General features: G+C 45.2%; 1 long non-coding RNA gene across 6 annotated transcripts; it reads left to right on the forward strand.

Annotated features, from left to right (window-relative positions):
• Positions 1–8,308: 8,308 nt before the first annotated feature.
• LOC125543837 lies at positions 8,309–13,739 on the forward strand. 6 transcript variants are annotated; one of them, XR_007298839.1, is made up of 4 exons: positions 8,309–8,887; positions 8,989–10,922; positions 11,181–12,145; positions 12,230–13,739. It is a non-coding gene; the product is annotated as an uncharacterized LOC125543837 (long non-coding RNA). The 6 variants fall into 6 exon arrangements; XR_007298836.1 differs by having other exon boundaries at positions 8,310–8,887; positions 11,178–12,145; positions 12,230–13,731; XR_007298837.1 differs by lacking the exon at positions 11,181–12,145 and having other exon boundaries at positions 8,313–8,887; positions 8,989–9,078; positions 9,214–10,922; positions 12,230–13,662.
• The last annotated feature ends 8,604 nt before the right edge of the window (positions 13,740–22,343 follow it).

Raw genomic sequence — 22,343 nt, forward strand, 5'->3', positions numbered from 1 at the left:
ACATCTTGTTAAGTCGAACCATTTCTGTTCTCATGTCTCAACGCAAACAGTTCATCCGAGTGAACCGCATGCCGTATATCGCACACACCTTTGATCTGGCTGACCGTTTCTTTTGTGTTGCCTAATCACAAACAGTTCATCCGAATGAACCGTATGCTGTGTATCGCACATGCCTCCATCTGGCTGCCCGTTTCTTTTGTTCCTCCTCATCGCAAACAGTTCATTGAACTGAACCGTATGCCCTTCATCACACATGCAACTAAAACCTGAACCGTGTTTGATGCATCTGTCATCGCAAATGTTTTACACATTTCTGACGGTTTTCATACAGCACCGTTTGCGTTTATGGCATCGCACACAGTTTCTCGAAGGGTCTCTGATCGTATTGTCGCGTTAGCAGCATCCTGCAGTAGTGAAAATAGTGGATTCATCATTAAATAAAGTCACGACCTCTCCAAATCCACTTTCATCAATATAATCATCATAAATAGGAGACATGCAATTATCATAATAAATTTTCTCATCAAAACTTGGGGGACTACAAATATCATATTCATCAAATATAGCATCCCCAAGCTTGTAGCTTTGCATATCATTAGCATCATGGATATTCAAAGAATTCATACTAACAACATTGCAATTATGCTCATCATTCAAATATTTTGTGCCAAACATTTTATTGACTTCTTCTTCTAACAATTTAGCACAATTTTCTGAACCATCATTTTCAAGAAAGATATTATAAAGATGATCAATAATATGATGCAACCTCAATTCCATATTTTTTTACTTTTCTTTTTATAAACCAAACTAGTGATAAAACAAGAAACTAAAAGATTCAGTTGCAAGATCTAAAGATATACCTTCAAGCACTCACCTCCTGGTAACGGCGCCAGAAAAGAACTTGATGTCTACTACGCAACTTTATTCTTGTAGACACGTGTTGGGCCTCCAAGCGCAGAGTTTTGTAGGACAGTAGCAATTTTCCCTCAAGTGGATGACCTAAGGTTTATCAATCCGTGAGAGGTGTGGGATGAAGATGGTCTCCCTCAAACGACCCTGCAACCAAATACAAGAAATCTCTCGTGTCCCCAACACACCCCATACAATGGCAAATTGTATAGGTGCACTAGTACGGCGACGAGATGGTGATAAAAGTGTAATATGGAGGTAGAAATATATTTTTATAGTCTGAATAAATAAAAACAGCAAGGTGGCAAATAGTAAACAGGCACAAAACCGGTATTGCAATTCTTGAAAATGAGGGCTAGGGTCCGTACTTTCGCTAGTGCAATCTCTCAACAATGCTAATATAATTGGATCATATAACCATCCCTCAACGTGCAACGAAGAATCACTCCAGAGTTCCTATCTAGCGGAGAACATAAGAATAAATTGTTTGTAGGGTACGAAACCACCTCAAAGCTATTCTTTCCATTCAATCTATTCAAGAGTTCATACTAAAATAACATAAAGCTATTCTTTCCATTCGATATATCCTAGAGTTTGTACTAAAATAACACCAAAGCAAATTCATATTCATAATACTCAATCCAACACAAGGAACTTCAAAGAGTGCCCCAAGATTTCTATCGGAGAAAGAAAGACAAGGACGTGCATCAACCCCTATGCACAGATTACCCCAATGTCACCTCGGGGATCCGTGAATTGAGTGCCAAAACATATATCAAGTGAATCAATACAATACCCCATTGTCACCACGAGTACTCAATTGCAAGACATATATCAAGTGTTCTCAAATCCATAAAAGTATTCAATCCAATAACAACGAAATTTCAAAGAGAAAAACTCAATTCATCACAACAAGATAGAGAGGGGAAAATACCATATGATTTGATTATATTAACAAAGCCCGTGATACGTCAAGATAATGACATCTCAAGAACATGAGAGAGAGATTAAACACATAGCTACTGGTACAGACCCTTAGCCCCGAGGGTGGACTACTCCCTCCTCATCGTGGTGGCCGCCGGGATGATGAAGATGGCCACCGGAGATGATTCCCCTCCGATAGGATGCCGGAAAGGGTCTATATTGGTTTTTGGTGGCTATAGAGCCTTGCAGTGGCAGAACTTATGATCTAGGTTTACTTCTAACGGTTTCTCTATTTATAGGATTTTTTGGCATCGGTTTCATGCGAAGATGGGCCTCGAGGTGAGCACAACCCACCGCGGCGAGCCTGGCCCACCAGGCGCGCCTTGGTGGGTTGTGCCCTCCTTGTGGTTCTTATGGCCCTTCCATGAAGCTTCGGGGGTCTCTTTTGTTCCAAAAAAAATCATCAAAAAGTTTCAACTCATTTGGAGAACTTTCATTTCTACACAAAAAACAACACCATGGTAGTTCTGCTGAAAACAGCGTCAGTTCGGGTTAGTTCCGTGCAAATCATACCAAAACCATATAAAATTGTTGTAAACATGGTATGAATACTTCATAAATTATAAATACGTTGGAGACGTATCAATCAACTCTGCTGAATGGGCCAAATACGCACCCACTTTTACCAAGATAAGAGCCTTAATGGCTAATGGCTTAACTAGCATTGATCTGGTCCGATGCTGGGTTGCCTGGAGGATCATGCCCCTAAGCCGCCACCCCGGTTTAATGTGCACATATACTGGTGATATAAATGACCCCCCGTGGTTTAACTCAACATGTCTTGAAGAGAAGGACCTCAATGAAATGACCAAGTCCTTTCTTGGGGAGATTCTAGAAAACTACAGTTAATACAGGGTTGAATCCCTTCTGCGCCCTTAACCCAGCTCCAGCTGTAAGTATTTCAATCTACTTTACTTTACTAATTATTCTCATATACTGCACTCTCCTTATTATCTTGCTTTCTTCAGACCGACTCTCCTTTTTGGAACAAGAAGCTACAAGATAAACCGGCCAAGAAGGCCAGGGCGAAGACCAAGGCCTCAAAGAAGAACAAGAAGAAGAAAGATGTAACAGATCAAGTTACCCTGGATGATGAGTTGGAGGTAGAACTTGCTTCTCTTGGCTCCTTTTTTCTACATCTTATTGACGCTGACCCCTCTCAGGATGACTTGGAAAACAGTCACACGGACGTTGAAGAGGTAACTATTATTTCCTCCGACTTAGAGCCCTTGCCAAGACTAAAAGTTCGGCAGTGACCCGAAAAGTAAGGTTTTCTCACCCTTTAGCTTACTTGGATCCAAACTTTATTTTGAAGAAACAACAGCATGAAGCTCGGCGCACAAGCCGACACAGCGGAGGTGGAGACCTTCATGCCGGTTTACCCAACACGCCAGTTCCTCGCAAACGCCGAAAAGAGGTGCCTGAGAGTTCAATCCTCTCCTTTCCAAAAGCGGGTCTTATTCGTCAACCCCTTAACTCTTCCGACTCAAATTATCAAGGAACTTCTCATTCCTCTTCTGGCGACTCTACTGGAACTCAACTGCCAGCCTTCAAGATTGCTCTTGGGTAAGAATATTTTACTTGTTCAATTAACACTTTAAGATGATATACTCATATCTTTATGTCCTCTTTCCAGCGGTATAGCCAAAGCAAGCAAGAAGCTGAAGATGAGCAAGTCGGCCGAAGACCCAAAGGTCACTGAGCCAGAGAGACAGTCATCAATATCTGAAGCTTCAAATCAGAACCCTGAAAACACTACTGATGACTCACCACCAGAAATTCAAGATGTCATAATGGATCCAATGGGTGTTAATCCACCCAGTGCTAAGCCACCAAGTCCTATCAAGCCTGCTGAGGAGACTCCTTCTCAACAAACTGCTGAGGACGTCATCATCACTGGTACAGGCTTCAGAGAACCAGGGAATCCCACTATCTTAATGAAACATAGCGCCAAGGATGAAGTTTTAACCACCGAAAAAGGCAAATGGAAATTGGACCCGGTGAGCTATGCCGGCCTTAACGCAAGTGAAATCTATGCGGGCTACTTCAGCCGCCTTCATACCAGCCGTGACATGGAGGCGAGTCTGGTAAACCTGATGAAGGAACGCTTTGATGTAAAGAACCAGACCTTTCTCATATGAATCTTTGTCAGCCGCCAAGTCTAGAGGATATGAAAGAAGTGAAAATACTATAGACTTAAATAATAGCCTTCATCTTGTAGCTGCTCAAAATCCGTTTATTTCCATTAGATCAAAATGAGTAGCCCCCAAGGGCCGCTTTAAACTGAATATTTAAACCGGGCCTGAAAATCGTGTTGTAAAAAATCCAAATATGCAGCCCCCATGGGCCGGCTCAAATTGAAAAAATTAAGCCGGGTCATTAAATACTTTTGCGTTTAAAAAATGACCTACATTAGCCCCCAAGTGCCAAGTAGAGTACTTGTAATGTGCTTGGGACTTCAATAGAGTGATCATCATAATTTCTAAGTGCTGCTTGATTATTGTGTTTTAGGCTGAATTAAGCATGAAGGAGTCACATGTAGTCGACTTGCGGCAGAATATCAAATCACAACAAACAGAAACTTCCAAAGCCATATCAGAACTAAAAGCCGCCTTGGAAGCATCTGAAAAATTGAAAATGAACTTCAAGACAAAGAGAACCACCTAGGATACTGAGAAGGCGGCTCTGTTGAAAAGAGCTGAAGACGCTGAAGCTGCTCTTAAGCCGGTGACTGAAGAGTTATCCAGCTTGAAGCGGCACATTAATCATATGACAGCCGCCATCTTTGGTTAGTGACATTGCACTTCAATTCTTTCACTGCTGATTTACTTTTGCATGCGTGGTGACTTATCAGTATGTTTGCTCAACAGGCCCTAGGAGCTCCAACCTTGTTTAGGACATGCTTGTGAAGCTCAAAGCCGTGTACACCCTGGTGGAGCAGCTATATACTAGCACTCAATGGACCATAGCGGCCATCTCCCACAGCATACAACCACCCACACTCATCAGGGAAGTACTAGACAAACTATCTATCATGCCCCAACGACTGGAAGAAATAAAGGAATCATCTGCCAGAGCTGGTGCCATTATCGCTCTGAGCCGGGCTAAAGCATGGCAAGCAGAGCTAGAGCCGGAGGAGATGCCACTGTCTGTCCAAGTCTCAAGGAAGACGAGTCTCCCTTTGATGAGAATGACTTTGCCAAATGTGTGAAGGAGATACGTCCCTTGGCAAGCAAGCTGGCCGAGGAAACCGATTTATCAAGGTATCAGGCGGCTTACACGATGGAAAATGCAAAAGTGAAAGGGCCAACTTATGAAATCATGGATCTTATCCCTCCAACGCGTAAGCATACTTTTGCTCCTGATGTTGATCCGTCCACACTTATCGATGATGAAGTTGTATTCAAGGCCTTAACTGGCATCAATTGGACGTCGCCTGACTTACAGATAGACGAAGAACCGGAGCAGGATGACCCAGAGTCATCAACCCACCAGGACGAAGGCCACTGACATCCGGCGGTTCCTAATCATGGCTTAATTTAATGTGCCAAAAACACTTGGTTTCAATTTGCAGGCCCATTGTGGCCTTGTAATAGGTTAGATTTGAAATCAATGACCTTCCATGCCATTCTGCATGTTTATCCTTCGAATACTTAAGCCGTCGAACTGGTATGTATAACCCGTCACTTGTGCATATAACATTATCAATCATGTGGATCAGTTCAAATATTGTCATACTCCCTGCACACAAGCAAATAGCATGTGCCCTGGCGGTTTAAGCCAGGGCGGGTCACAAATACCTTTGAAAACACTAATATAATACACTTTGGCGACTTAAAGTCTAGAACCAGGGCGGGTTAGAAAAAACCATAAATATTTATACAAATATGAAAAGTCATACTTGTAGACTGATATCATAATGACACTGTAATAATTGCAATCTAACATGGGTGTTAACCCGTAAACATGAAATATCATGATTTGAATTTATTCAAGGAGAATCATCCTAGCAACTTAAAGTCCGCTTATCATGGCGGGTTGTTAACCCAATATGCTCAAGTATGAGTCAGAGAATCAAGGCTACATGGCCTGAACTGCACAAAACACATTTGAGAAGAAATTCTTCAAAGAACACAAATTCCAAAGAAATTCAAAAAATTCAAGTGCTGTCATGGGTCGCACAGCCACTAAGACCCAAGTGCTTTTTATAGGACGCACAGCCTTAGAGTCGTCCTCGCTTACTGTAAGCCGGCCCTCACATGACAAATCGTTGTTTTAACCTTAACGAGTTCAGGGTCTTATTTAAAATATTGACTTTTAAGAGTACGCCAGGTCATTCAAGATTACCTGGGGGAGTGGCATCTTGCATACATGCAGGTGAAAACTCGGGTTTCGGCGTTTTATACCAGGACACCAGGGTAAGAAAGCTAAACCCGTTGGGTTGGAAGCCCCCAAGTCACCTTTATGAACAAATAATAAAGACTCGGATGCTCAGAACTGAAACAACAGAGACCCTAAATTACCAGGGTATGCCGGCTTTATTAAATTGATCATAATATATACATTGATGAAGGTATGTACAACACAAGAGACGTTGGCTCAAGTGTAATAAGGTCGAAGATGAGCAATGTTCCAAGGGCGGCGGGTCTCCTCCTTCAATGTGCGTGAATCCTTGTGTTCTCGAATATCAATGAGATAGTATGACCCATTGTTCAGATTCTTGCTAACCACAAAAGGCCCTTCGCAAGGTGGGGATATCTTATACATATCTGTTTGGTCTTGGATCAACATGAGCCCCAAATCACCTTCTTGAAAGGTTCGGGTCTTAACTCGATGGCTATGATAACGACGCAGATTCTGCTGGTATATCGCCAAACGAGCCGCTGCAAGGTTACGCTCTTCATCCAACACATCAAGTGCATCCTGATGTGCTTCTTCATTAACAGTTTCAACGTATGCCCTCAGACGGGGCGAGTCATGACAGATATCACTTGAAAGAATCGCCTCTGCCCATAAACCATGAAAAGGATATATAGCCTGTTGAACTGTTAGGAGTAGTATTGATGCTCCAAATTACTAAGGGTAACTCTTCAACCCAACAACCCAGCGTTCGTTGTAATGGAACCATAAGCCAGGGCTTTATACCTTTCAAGATTTCCTGATTGGCCCTCTCAGCTTGACCATTAGACTATGGATGAGCCGCTGATGAGACGTCAAGACGAATATGCTCTCGTTGACAAAACTCTTTCATAGCACCCTTAGACAGATTAGTGCCATTGTCAGTTATGATACTATGAGGATAACCAAAACGGAAGATTATGTTCTTTATGAATTGAACTACCGTCACTGCATCACACTTATTAACTGGCTCTTCCTGAACCCACTTGGTATATTTTTCAACCGCCACCAAGAGATCGGTCTTTTTATCCTTAGACCTCTTGAAAGGCCCAACCATATCAAGCCCCCAGACTGCAAATGGCCAAGTAATTGGAATCATCCTCAATTCTTGAGCCAGCACGTGAACCCGTCGAGAAAATTTCTGACATCTGTCACACTTGCTAACAAGGTCTTTCGCATCTGCATGAGCCGTCAACCAATAAAAACCATGGAGGAAAGCTATCGCCACCGGAGATTTAGAACCGGTATGATGACCACAATCACCTTCATGATTTTCTCTTAGAATCTCACGACCCTCTTCAGGAGAAACACAACGCTAGAACACGCCTGTGACACTGCATCGATGTAACTCGCCATTAACAATGGTCATAGACCTAGACCGCCGGGTTATCTGTCTGTCCAAAGTTTCATCCTCAGGAAACTCGCCCCGGGTCATATAAGCCAAGTATAGAACTGTCCAATCAGGAATAGCATGGAGGGCCGCCACTAACTGTGCCTCCAGGTCAGGAATGGCAAGGTCCTCCTCAGTCGTCAACTTAACGGAACGATTATTCAATATATCAAGAAAAACATTGGGTGGCACTGGCTTACGCTGAGACCCCAGCCGGCTTAAAGCATCAGCCGCCTCATTCTTTCTGCGATCAACATGCTCCACCTGATAACTTTTGAAGTGACCAGCGATACTATCAACCGCCGGCGATAAGCTGCCATGAGTGTGTCTTTAGAATCCAAGTGTCTGAAATTTGCTGAGCCATCAAAACCGAGTCACCAAAACACCTGACCTGACTTAAATTCATCTCTTTGGCCACCCAAAGGCCATGGAGCAGGGCCTCAAACTCAGTTGCATTATCTACTATCTATATATCTACTATCTACTACCCCTATAAAAAATAGAGTAGGCAGATCCAAACAATGAGGAACGTTCATTAACAACATCTAAAGGCCAGTAATCCTTCGGTGTTTAACATAGCAAGCCACACAATCACGAGCGCGGATCACGATCGCTAATTAAAAAAACCACGGACGCCTCCTCCTACCCAAACTATCCCGCCTTGTGCCAGTTATCCATACACACCTCCTCCTCCAGCCCCACGCCCCGCCACCGCCGGCCCTCCGCCCTCGACGCCTCCTCCTCCCGCCCCACGCCCAGCCACCGCTGGGGAGCGGGTGCCGCCACTGCGCCCCGCTGGCCCTCCTCTCCCCCCGCCATTGTCGGGGAGCGGGCACCACGCCACCGCTGGGGAGCGGGTGCCGCCGGTCTGCTGCTGCTTCCACCCAATCCTTCCTCCTCTTTGTATACGCCAAGAATTCGATTACCATGGATCAACACGTTCGTGCGGCTGTTTATTCACTCAAGGGGCAGACAGAGCAGGGCGGAGTGGCTCTCGCTCCAGGGGCGGTTTTCGCGGCGAGGTGGCCAGTGCCAAGGAGAGCGAGCAGCAGAGCGTCCTAGAGACGTACAATCCTGTCAGCAGGGGGATCTATGACGTCCTCATTGTTCTTGGTGCTTCTCTGGCGCTCAGATTGGTGTCGCGTGCTGTGCTACATCGTTGGCCAGAAAAACAAGTCTGGTCCATCCGGAGAGCAGCATAAGGTGCCCAAACAACTTGTTATGCATTTTTCTGGTCTGTAGATGTACATTGATTCTGATCTGATGGTGCTATTTTTCTTGTTGTTTCTCTTCTTCACTGGCAGTTATTGGTCTAAACTGTTTGGGATTCAGCAAAGGGATAGCTGCATACTGGCTGGTACAGAACATTTGGGGACACTTGCAATCCCTTATCGGTACTTCGTTTTCGTTTGACGCAGCCATATTCGAAAATATAATTGTTATGTCCTGTTGTGTCATGGTGGTTTGTGTTTAACCAGAATTCAGAATTAACTCAAGTTGACAAGTGCGAGTGCCTGCGATATTCTCAGGTTGCAGCTTCTCGAATGCTGAATGTTTAGTCTCTTCAGACCCTAGATTTCCACCACTTGGACAGAGTCGAGCCAGCATCCGTCACTCACGACAATGACGGCCACCTCGGTCCTCTCCCCCTCCTCTTTTGGCTGCTGGTAATTTTGCCGTTGCTTCCTGGCTTCAATTACCAGTTTAAATATGCAAATATTCACCTCCTTGTGCAATTCAGGTCCGTTTAAATTATACTGCCATGGTTTAAAATCTGGATAAAATTACTATAGCAGTACTGTGATTCGCTCTGTGACTTCTCTTTCGCACTTGGAACAACAGAATAGAAATTGGTTGCTGAGGTAAGGTAATCAAGAAAAATCCCCATTGTTTTTTTTTCTGATTGTGGTTATAGTCTATTTTAAGCCCACATAATTTTCTGTTGTTGTGAATTGTATTCACCTGCATGTAGAAATGGTAAGATAAAATTGTTTCACATTTGAGTATATAATAAAGTTCAGGATATTGGGAAGCTTTCTCACATCATGCAAGGATATAAAACCTAGAAAACTTCAAACAATAGTGAAGCCATCACACAACGTCTCCTAGGAGCATCTCAATTGTCCTTCGATAAACTTAATATAAGCAGGTTAACTGGAGTGAATTTTCTTCTCTTTGCTTTGCATCACTTTCATGAAGTCTTTGGTACCCTAAATCTTTACAAGGAAGCTAGGCCCGTGTATTTTTGTAATGATATTTAGTTCTATAGGCAACCTGCTTGCATATTATATTATAACCTCTTTTTAACTTGCCTTTAATAACAGACATGATGGTACACAAATTAGTTTTAGGATGATACTACTAAGATGAATCTTACCAGATGTACCATGGAAACAAATAATCATTCACGAGAGTGCACCAAGAACAATTGTTTTGGACTTTTATGAAGTTAAATTCTGTGACTTTGTACATAAATGCTTAGGTACATTACAACATATAATTTCATAAGTACAATTTTTAAACGCCAAGTAGAAATTCATTTGTACTTTTTTGCCTTTTATGATTGAATATTTTTCTATTTATACATGAATTTTCACGTGCAAGCTTACTAATTTGCTTAAGTTCAGCAAGTGTTGGTCGACAGGCTATGTTCTGACGTTGTATGTTCATGATTTATAATCATGAAAGATTAGATGAAGCAACTTGGGGCAAGCTTAAAATCATATCTAATAGATATCTTTTCTTGTTACATCCGTAGCTAGATTTTCAAGTTGTTAGCCATACAAAAAGTAAGCTAGATTTTCAAGCTACTTGTGTGTAGTACTCTGGTTTTCAGGTTTAATTCTTCTTACATGTATCTGTTGTTGTATTTAAAAAAGCATCCAGATCAATGACTTCATATGATATTTTCCTGCATTTTTGTTTATGTACAAAAAGGGAAATTTTCCTACAACTTCAACCACGTAATCCGTAGTTTGTTGGTTTGTTTCTAATAATATGCGTGATCTTTTTCCTTTGAAGTTCGAACCTTTTGATTTTAGGGATGTCATTTATAAAGATATGGGAGATATTTTCAGTTCTTTGGCACTTCTTGCTTCTGGAAACTACGCACAGGTGGTGACGAGCAGATGAATGGTGACAGTAAGAAGAGGAGGATATGGGGACATTCGACGGTGGCGGCGGCCGATATAATCGTGCCTATCATCCTCAAGTTCTCCACCTAGAAGGGCGCCGTTATGTAAGCGTGGTCCTATCTGGATATTCATTTCTCCTTGTTCATCTGCTTCAATTGTGTTGTGCACTATAGGGTATATTATGTGCTATATCGATTCAGCTACTAGCTAACGAGTGCATACTGGCTGGTGTACAAATTTTAGAATATTTGGACTACATCAATCTCTTAAAGAATTTTATGATGTTAAAAATTCACCATAGTTCCTTCGCTGCCCTCCTCATTCGGTCTAGCACCTCACCACCTGTAACTGGTGTGCAGTAGCAGTGGGAGCAGAGCAGTCGGCGGGTTCCTGGCTTACCTGCCTCACAACAAGGCGGGCACGGCTGGGCTAGGCAGCCTGGACATCCAGGATTCACAAGTCGTGGTCCACTCCTGCTCGGAACGCTACATGTTGGCATTATTATAAACTCCCCCCTCCCTCACACACACACACACACAAGACAACCCTCCAACAAATCAGTGGGTCGATCTTGTGTGAAAATTCCTTCAGGGATAATACAAATTTCTGGTTATTGTGACAGCTAAAGGTTTACACTGGTCATTACGAAAATATTGTCTGCTCGAGTTGGTGAAATGAAGGTTGTGGATTAAGTGGAATTGTAATGTACACATTATTGGTTGCACCTATAACATTTTTGGTAAATTGATATTACAACGAGCAACAATTTTCAGAGCAAAGAATATTATATGTTCTAGCAACGGTTTACAAATCCCTTTTTGTAGAGGATACTTTGCTTTATTCAATGCAGGAAATATTTTAGTCCTTACTAGCTTCGTACTGTTGTAAGCACACTGTTCTTTTTGTTCAGTCCAAAGGTTGGTGAACCACATGTTAAACTTCCATTGGAAGCCGTATTACAAATACCTATCGTGCAACCAGTTGTCGTACTTTCTTCTTCACTAATATTATTTTATGAATTTTTCTAAACCTGGAAGAAGCTTCCGCTATGATGTTGTTTGAACCTGAAAAAAGCTTGTACTGCATTGATAACTGAACCTGAAAATTGCTGCATCCTATATACATTGGTAGAGTAAAAAATAACTTGATTTATGTAGGACTTGTTTTGGATTAAGTGGATAGGTGATGCACTATTCTTGATTGCAGCTGGTGCTTTTTTGGTAATTTGATAACACCACGAGCAGCAATCGAGTTTGAAAGCCAGAAAACACACAAAAGATGTAAATGGGAGTACTGCCAGTTTAGGAGCCAAGTAACCATTACTAGAGTAATCAATCTGAGAAATGATTAGTTGAGGAAATTGAGTATTATTGTACTTCTCGACAATGAAATGGTCTTTTTTTTGTTCTAGGAAACGTTGGAGGTAGAATCAGCTTCAAGCTCGAGTACCCAATGGTAGAGAAGTAGAAAGGAGGCACAAGATGGAACTATGAACTCCGATAGTAACATTTTTATTTCACCAAGTTAGGTTAATGATGTTCAGCTTAATGGACAACTCTACAGACACTTAGTAGAACACAAGCTTTTGTTTTTGACTTCAATATAAGGTGCCCTATGTACTATTTTTAAGGTGTCATGCTTCCCAAGAGAATATATCTACATGTAAAGAACTAGCTAAATGAACTGGCTCATCAATTTCAATCTAAATGAACTAGCTCATAAGCATTCTTTGATTTTGCTTCATTAGTTTTGTTGTAGCATAGTTCCATTAATATTTGTGATACTTATTTTCTGTATTATTTACAATTTTCATTTAGCAAAGTGATGTCCCTCTTGAATAATCATATGCTGCTATCAGTTCAGACATTGCACTTAGCAAATGTAATCTTTTATGAGATTAGATGTGATTTTCTGTTTCCTTATACCGATTCTAACAATAATAGGATATTGCATACAATATTCTAATGTTAAGCTATTGTAAGTACTCACTATGGTTTCAGCATGATGCTTGGTATATGGAGTTTATAGTAATAATCCGATGCATAAGCCTTTCTAAATTAATTCAACTTGTCTGAATTTTACTTTCCTCTCTTCTCTCGTGCTTAAGTTCCTTGCTTGTGCTTAGTATGATGTGGAAGAGAGTTGATGCCCGCCAAGTTCCAACTTTGAAGGATGTGAGTATAATTTTACCTAAACCAAGCACTCCAAGTAGCATATCCCGAATGAGATGATGTATTTTTTCTTCTTCTAGCATCGTCGATTACCAGCTTGTGTTTCAAAAAGCACAGATAGGTGACTACCTTTGAAACCCACTGAAGCATCTACAGGAACTTGTCTGATTATTTTGCTTTTAGTTTATTGCACTCATGGAATGCGAAAGATCTAAATCAACCAGTTTGCAAGTTCAATATTCATTGTTTCACAATTTTAAATTCTACTATGTGAAAACTCCAAAATATTGTCTTAACTATTTTCATTCAGGATGGTGACCAGATAAGGAAGCAATTTTTGATACACCTATTCAACTACATCAACATTCGGGATGTTTACGAGAATTGATTAGCCTTATTAGGAATTACCAGGATAAGTTTTTGGCTCTCTGCATACAATGAGTCGATGATGTATTAAAGTGTTTTCTTGATTTGTAATAGTACTTTTTAGTGCAATCAAAATATCTGTATGTGTGTTAATTCTTACATATGTTTATGTTAGTCGATAGGTGCATTTGCACATGCACGCTTACTAGTTAGTATAAGGAAACATCAGCCTTAAAACATAGCAAAACTTCTCACCTCGTGGGGAAGTCAAAATAACTCCAGCCCCCGATCCCTCTAGCTGCCTAGACCCGTCAAAGTGAATAGTCCAGTAAGTGTTATCCGGCTTCTCCTCAGGCGTTTACTATTCTGTCCAGTCATTGATGAAGTCCACAAGAGTTTGAGACTTGATAGCTATCCTTGGCATGTATTTCTAGCCATGGGGTCTGAGCTCAATGGCCCACTCGGCCCGTGGCCTCTCTGTTCTGAATAATATCCCTAAGGGAGCAGAACTAATCACAGTAATAGGATGACCAAGGAAATAATTCTTGAACTTGCGACTGGTCATGAACACCCCATACAATAGCTTCTGTTAATGTGGGTATCTCTGCTTAGGCTCGATTAAGACAGTAATAGGATGACCAGGGAAATAATGCTTGAACTTGTGACTGGTCATGAACACCCCATACACTAGCTTCTGTCAATGTGGGTATCTCTGCTTAGACTCGATTAAGACCTCACTGACATAATAAGCTGGCCTTTGAACCGGATATTCCTTACCCGTCTCCTTACTTTCTACTACAACTGCCACGCTGACGACTCTGCCGTTAGCCGCCACATATAAGAGCAAAGGCTCCTTCTCAATAGGAGCTGCAAGAACCGGCGGCTCAACTAACTGTGTTTAAGCGCTTCAAATGCCTTATTAGCAGCATCACTCCAAACAAAACAATATGTTTTCTTCATCATCTGGTATAGAGGAATAGCTTTCTCTCCCAGGCGGCTTATAAACCGGCTTAAAGCAGCAATACGACCCGCCAAGCGCTGGACATCATTGACGCGCGCCGGCTTAGCCAATGAAGTGATAACTTCGATTTTCTCCGGGTTAGCTTCAATGCCTCTCTCTGAAACCAGAAAACCCAAGAGCTTGCCTGCAGGCACACCAAAAACACATTTTGCCTAATTAAGCATCATTTTGTAGACCCGGAAATTATTAAAGGTCTCTTTCAAATCATCTAGCAGAGTCTCCTTCTTTCTGGACTTCACAACAATATCATCTACATAAGCGTGAACATTGCGTCCAATCTAGTTATGAAGACAATTCTGAACACAACGTTGACAAGTCGCCTGGGCACTCTTGAGCCCAAAAGGCATAGACACGTAGCAGAAAGCTCCAATAGGTGTGATAAAAGGCGTATTCTCTTGGTCTTTAACTGGCATCTTAATCCGATTATAACCATAATAAGCATCCAAAAAGATTGAACGTTCACAACCCGTCGTAGCACCTACGATCTGATCAATACGTAGAAGAGCAAAAGGATCAGCTGGACAGGCTTTATTAAGGCCTATGTAATCCACACACATACGCCAAGTGCCATTTTTCTGAAGTACTAGCACCGGGTTAGCCATCCACTCAGGGTGAAAAACTTCAACGATGAACCCAACCGCTAAGAGTCGGGCCACCTCTACTCCAATGGCCATACGCCTTTCTTCATTAAAACGACGAAGGAACTGCTTGACCGGCTTAAATTTAGGATCTATATTGAGAGTGTGCTCAGCGAGTTCTCTCGGTACACCCGGCATGTCTGAAGGCTTCCATGAAAAGATATCCCAGTTCTCATGGATGAACTCGATGAGCGCACTTTCCTATTTTGGATCCATATTAGCACTGATAGTGAATTGCTGAGATGAGTCGCCAGGGACAAAGTCAACCTGTTTGGTGTCATCTGCCGACTTAAACTTCAGCAAAGGGTCCTGCTCTGTGGTTGGTTTCTTCAACGGATTCATATCCACCGGGTCAATATTATCTTTATAAAACTTCAACTCTTTTGTGGCACAGGCAGTCTCAGCATAAGCAACATCACCTTCACATTCAAAGGCTATTTTCCTATCACCATGGACTGTAATGGTACCTTTACGACCCAACATATTAAGCTGCAGATACACATAATAAGGTTGTGCCATAAAGTTGGCGTAAGCCGGCCGTCCAAACAGAGCGTGATAGGGGATTTTGATCTTAACCACTTCAAAATTCAATGTCTCTGTCCTGTAATCATATTCACTGCCAATAGCTACTTGCAAGGCAATCTTACCAACTGGATATGCTAACTTACGAGGCACCACCCTGTGAAAGACTGTAAAGGATGGCTTAAGATCTTTGTCAGTCAAATTCATACAACGAAAAGTATCATAATAAAGGATATTGATGTTGCTGCCTCCGTCCATAAGAACCTTAGTGAACTTGTAACCTCCAACCTGAGGGGCTACTAGTAAAGCCAGCTGACCTCGATTGTCAACCCGGGGTGGGTGATCCTCACGACTCCATACAATTGGCTGCTTTGACAATCCTATGTATCGAGGCACTGCCGGCTCAATTGCGCTCACCGCTCATTTATGAACCTTCTGATCTCGCTTGCACAGGCTTGTGGTGAAAACATGGTATTGGTCACTATTAAGATGCTTTGGATTACTCTGATACCCTCACTGTTGTTGCTGGTTACCCTAACTGTGTTGATGGTTATAACCGCCCTGATTGCCCTGACCTTGATATCCAGAATTTGAACCACCGCCTCCGAAGCCTAGCCCGTGTGAGCCGGATCCTGACCCGTCGTGCGGGCCATTATTGTTATTATGATTCTGGAGATAACCAGGATTCTTGCATTCCTTCATAATGAAACAATCCTTCCACATATGAGTCGATGGTCTATTCGGGAGACTATGTTTTGGACAAGGCTCATTCAACATCGCCTCTAGGTTGAATTTTGTTCCTCCAAACTGCTCCGGCCTACCCTTACGATGCTGGTTATTCCGCTGTGTATTGGTATTAGCCACAAAGTCTGATCTGCCATCGGCTTGCTTGCGCTTACCATTATTGCCTTGGTTCTGCCCTGTCATATTTGTTGCTGCCCTTTTCCATTGTCGTTCTTCTTCCCCTTGTTGGACTTCTCCTCAACATACCCAGGGTCCTTGGTGTTGTGAGAGTCAGCGTATTTGATGAGAGTAGCCATGAGCTCTGCCATGTCATTGCAATGACGTTTAAGCCACCCTAACTTCTGCTTGAGAGGGGTGAAACGACAATTTTTCTCCAAAATAAGAACAGCAGAACCAACGTTGATGCTATCCGATGAATGGATAATGGCTGAGACCAAGCGAACCCAGTGGTGGGCCGATTCATCCTCGCGCTGTACACAAGCATCCAGATCAATGATCGACAGGGGCTGCTTACATGTGTCTTTAAAATTCTGATTAAAGTGCCCCTTTAACTCAGCCCATGAATTGATAGAATTGGGGGCAATCCCTTCAGCCAGGTGCGAGTTGGCCCATCCAGCATCATGGTGAAGTACTTGGCGCACACAACGTCATTAACATCCAACATCTCCATAGCCAACTCGTAGCTCTCAATCCAAGCCTCGGGAGGTTGATCAACTGTGTAATTGGGCACCTTTCGACGACCCTTGAAGTCCTTACGCAAACGCTTGCGAAGAGCCCGTGCTAAACACGGTACACCGACCATCCTGGAAGTCATCCCAGCCTCTACAAATGCCGAAGGGTTTCTCTGAAGCTATTGCTGAGCCGCTAATTGAGCCGCCAGCTCCACCTCTTGACATGCCCTGGCCTAATCAATGAGGGCCTGAACATTGTTATCATCACGCGGTGGGTCATGCCCATGGGGCGGGTTACAACGCCACTCGCTGCTGGAAACCGTTGGTGATTCAATGCGTCGGCTGTAGCTTCGACTATGACGGGGAGTTGAATGAATTCTCTCACAGATATATGAGTAAGCCGCCTGCTGGGCCACTGCTGTCTAAACAAGTTACACGGTGTTCCAGGTCTCAATCGCCGCCGGAGACTCGCCTTCAACCGGAAGAGCCGCCAGTCGTGAAGCCGCAGCAATCATGCTATCCAGAGGGTTAGAGTAATGACCTGGATGTGTCAACACCCGCTAGGGCAGGGTTGCATCCATACGTGGCAGGTCTACCATACGAGGCCGAGCCACCACCCCGGTCACGGGCGCCTCAGCAGCCCAGGTTTCGCCGGGCGGGTTACTTGGCCCTGCTCCAGGTGTATTAAAAAGAACCCTCCCTTCAAACTGTGAAGGTAAACGACTCTGGTATCTGCATAGAACATCGTTTGACGTGTTTTGATCCAAGCTTAAACGAAAAGCCTCTTCCCATATTCGTTGCGTATCTGCCTCCAGGGCGGCTCTTTCTATGGCCATCCTGATGTTTTCTGCCTCCAGATCCTCTCGGGCCTTGGCCACCTTATCTCGCAACTTTGCAATCTCTGCATTATGCTGCACTTGAGTTGCCGGAGTCACCTCTGCAGCCAAGAGAGTCGCCAAAGTATCCAGGATCCAGCGGACGTGCAGAGCCATTCGCACCAGCCATTGCAGCAGCTGTTGAACTGGACGTCATGGCCGCAGCGGTTGACGATTGTAACATCGGTTGCGTGCCGACCATGAAGATTGTAGATCTTGTCGGCGGCTCATAGGGCTCCGGAATACTGTTACCATCGGAATAGCCCCCAAACCCGCCATCTTGCAGTTGATATATTGATTCGGTCTCGCCGGTTGAAGACTCATCACCTGATTAGATGGTCGTCTCTCCACCAGACATAGAAATTTCCTCAAGATCCATCCCATAAATAAAGTCGACGAAAGCACACTTTCGGGCAGGTTGGACCTTGGCGGGTCTCGTGCGTCGAGCCATGACGGTGTCGGTGCCGGCGTCCAGCTTGGGCCCTAGCTCGCCAATCTTGCCGATGAAGACGTGGATATCGCCAAAGGGGGCCCGATACCCATACTCGGTTGAATCGGCCTCGGGACCCCAGCCAACGTCATTGATGTAGATCTTGCCGCGGCGGCTCTTGGTCATTCGGCCCACGGCGTATCCCTTGATCCCTGAGAAGCTGCCCTTCAAGAACTCGAAACCACCATGCTCTGGCCCCACGGTGGGCGCCAACTATCATGGGTTTAACACGGCAAATGCCCTAGTGAAAGGACTTAGGTGTGGAGCCATCGCAATTAGGTTAGCTTGAAGGGGTTGAACGGGACAAAGGACACAAGGAGTTTACCCAGGTTGGGCTCCTCGTATCGAGGTAAAAGCCTACGTCCTGCTTCTAATTGTATTGCTTGTGTTGGCGATATTACTACTGGGCGTAAACCGGCCTATCTGGGCCGGGTTAACTTCATCAGTAGTTAATTATGTTCAAGCCCAAGAAGGCAGATGAGGGCTCAAGGCCCATGGTCGGTTCAAGGCCTGTAGCCGTAAACCGGCGTTGGTATGTAACTTGTGTTGTAAGTTAGGAATAAGTAGAGACCAAACCGGACACATCTATGAGCCGGTATTGGGAATCTGTGAACCGACGGGCGTCACCCGTGTATATAAGGGGACGACCCGATGACGGTTCAGGAGACAGACAACAACTCGAGACTTAGGCGAAGCTTGTTTGCTCCCTAGTCATCGAAACCCCATCAATTCCATCACAACTAGACGTAGGCTTTTACCTTCATTGAAGGGGCCGAACTAGTATAAACTCTCTTGCGTCCCTGTGTCCGCTTTAACCCCTTCAAGCTAACCCGTTGCGATGGCTCCACGACTAAGTCCTTTCTCTAGGACATCTGCCGTGACAAAACCACGACAGTTGGCGCCCACCGTGGGGCTATCGCACGATGGTTTCAAGTTCTTGGAGGGCCGCTTTGAAGGACTCGAGGGCTACGTCATGGGCCGGATGACCAAGAGTCGTCGCGGCAAGCTCTACATCGATGATGCAGGCTGGGGCCCCGAGGCCGGCTTAGTTGAGTACGGGTACCGGGTCCCCTTTGGTGGCATACACGTTTTCATCGGCAAGATCGGTGAACCGGGCCCTGAGCCGGGCATCTGCACTGACCTCGTCGAAACGGCTCAGCGTGCACGGTCCGCCTGGGTTAAACCGGCTGTAAGGCGTGCCTTCGTGTGAGTCATCCACGGAGGAAGTTATGAGGGTGGATTGGAATCCCGCGGCGAGACCGTCGTTTGTTCCGACGACGAGTCATCAACCGGAGAAACCGAATCTCTATATCAGCTACAAGACGACCGGATTGGGGGCTGTTCCGATGGCGACAGTATTCCGGACCCCTCTGATCTACCCAACCGAGTTGGAATATTCATGGCTGGCACACAAGCAGCACTTCATTCTTCGACCGCTGCGCCAATAACCTCCGGTTCAGCAGTGGCGACAGCTGCTGGGGCAGGGAGCTCTGCGCGCCCGCCGGCTCAAGTTCTGTCAAATCTATTTGATGCATTGGCTATGCTTATGGCAGAAGCTAATCCGGCGGATCAGGAAGTCCACAACGCGGAGATTGCAAAGGTGAAGGAACAGATCACCCAGGCCAAGGAAGACCTGGCAGCTGAGGATGCCAGGATGACCGCAGAGCAGGCCGCTTTAGACGCACAAGCCTACAGGCTCATGTTGGACCAGAACGCGTCGCATGAAGTCATGAAGAGGAAGTACCGATCCCGTTTGCCTTCGGTTTTCGAGGCCAGAGACCTTTTCAACACCCCAGGAGTAGGAACCAGTAATCCGCTGGAGGTAAACCGGGCGGAAGCCCCTGCGACCGGCGCGCCGGTTCAGCCCCGTCGGATGGATCTGCCTCGTCAAAATACTGTTATACCTCAGGCTGTTTTGACACCTCCGGGTCACTACTCCAACCCGATGGACAATCTCGTTGCCGCTGCTGCACGGCTGGAGGCCATTCCAATTGAAGGTGACTCGCCGCTGGCAGTAGAGACGCGACGGGTCAAGGAGCTTCTGAGGACAGCTTTGGTCCAACAGGAAGCATACTCGTACAGCCGCGACCGGATCCACTCGACCCCCCGTCCAAGCCGGAGCTATAGCAGGCATATGGATGAACCGGCAGTGTCGAGTAATGAACGACGTGGAGCACCCCGTGGCAACAACCCGACGGGTGGTGCTGATAACGCTCAGGAAGTGGTGGACCGGGCCTGAGCGCGCAGGGAGGCCGAGTTAGCCGCACAGTATCAGGCTCGGCAGCTTACGCCGGTTCGTCCAACTATCTCGATCGAACCTGGTGTTACTTCTAGTTCTTTGGGGGTGCCTTGCCTTGTCCCCGCTTTACGCAATGTGCGCCTGCCCAAGGATTTCAAAGGCCCGCGCAAGGTACCAAATTACACGGCGGATCAACCTCCAGAGACATGGGTGGAGAGCTATGAGATGGCCATGGAGATGCTTGATGTGGATGACGCGGCGTGTGCGAAATACTTCACCATGATGCTTGAAGGAACGGCCCGTACTTGGTTAAAAAGCTTGCCGGCTAATTCTATCAGTTCATGGGCCCAATTACGAGCCCGGTTTATTAGCAATTTCAAGGATACATGTAAACAGCCTATGTCGATAGTGGACTTAGCTGCCTGCGTCCAGGAGGAAGGAGAATCGACGACTCATTCGGTGCGCCGGGTTTCACAAGTGTTGCATTCATCAGACCGCATCAACGCTGACACCGCAGTATTAACCCTAGAAGGCAACTGCCGGTTTGGGCCCCTAAAGCTGAAGTTGGGACGGATGAAGCGTCATTGCACTGACATGGGGACCCTCATAGCTGCTTTGGTAAAGTATGCTGATTCTGATAGTACCAAGGATCCTGAATCTGATGATGACAAGGCAGGAAAGGGAAAGAGGAACAGCAACTCCAAAGGGCAGCAGCATCACTTGGCAGGCAATGGTGGTGGAGGCAAGCGTAAAGCGGATGGTAACATGGACTTTGTGGCTAATACCAACGCGCAGGACAAGGGCCAGCGACGCAGGGGTAAACCGCCAAATCGCAGTGGGGCACCCAACCCTAACCCGGACCGCCTAAACTATCTACTGAGCCAGCCCTGTCCGAGACATGGGACGAAGGAGGCACCAGCAAACCACCTTTGGAAGGATTGCTTCATTATGCAGGATTTCAAGAATTATAATGCTTTCCGGTATGATCACGGCTCCGGCGGTGGCTCAGGATCCGGGCCGGGTTATGGTGGAGGAAATTCTGGTTCAGGATTTAATGGTAATCCGGGCGGACATGATAATCAAAATTATCAGAACAACCAGGGTGGTTACAACCAACAGCAGCAACAGTCAGGTTACCAGAGCAACCCAAAGCAGTTGAGTAGTGGGCAGTACCATGTCTTCACCACTAGCTTGGACAAGCGAGACCGGAAGGTTCAGAGGTGGACAGTCAACTCTGTTGAACCGGCCGTGCCCCGTTATCTACGCTGGTCTGAACAGCCAATCATATGGAGCAGAGAGGATCACCCTCCCCAGGTTGATAATTCGGGTCAGTTGGCTCTGGTGGTGGTGCCTCAGGTGGGAGGTTACAAGTTCACCAAAGTGCTCATGGATGGAGGGAGCAGCATTAATATCTTGTACTATGAGACCTTCCGTCATATGGGACTAACAGATAAAAATCTCAAACCGTCTAATACGGTGTTCCACGGTGTGGTACCTGGCAAATCAGCATATCCTGTTGGTAAGATAGCTCTGGAAGTGGCCTTTGGGGATGATCATGATTCCAGGTCGGAGACATTGACGTTTGAAGTGGTGAAAATCCAAAGTCCATATCACGCCCTGTTTGGGCGACCGGCCTATGCCAAGTTTATGGCACGGCCCTGTTATGTGTATTTGCAGCTCAAGATGCCGGGTCACAAGGGGACAATAATGGTTCACGGAAGCCGTACAATCGCTTTGGAGTGCGAGGAAGGAGATGCGGCCTACGCAGAGTCGGTTTGTGCCATCGAG

The sequence above is a fragment of the Triticum urartu genome, chromosome 3, assembly GCF_003073215.2.
Source record: "Triticum urartu cultivar G1812 chromosome 3, Tu2.1, whole genome shotgun sequence".
Lineage (NCBI taxonomy): Eukaryota > Viridiplantae > Streptophyta > Magnoliopsida > Poales > Poaceae > Triticum > Triticum urartu.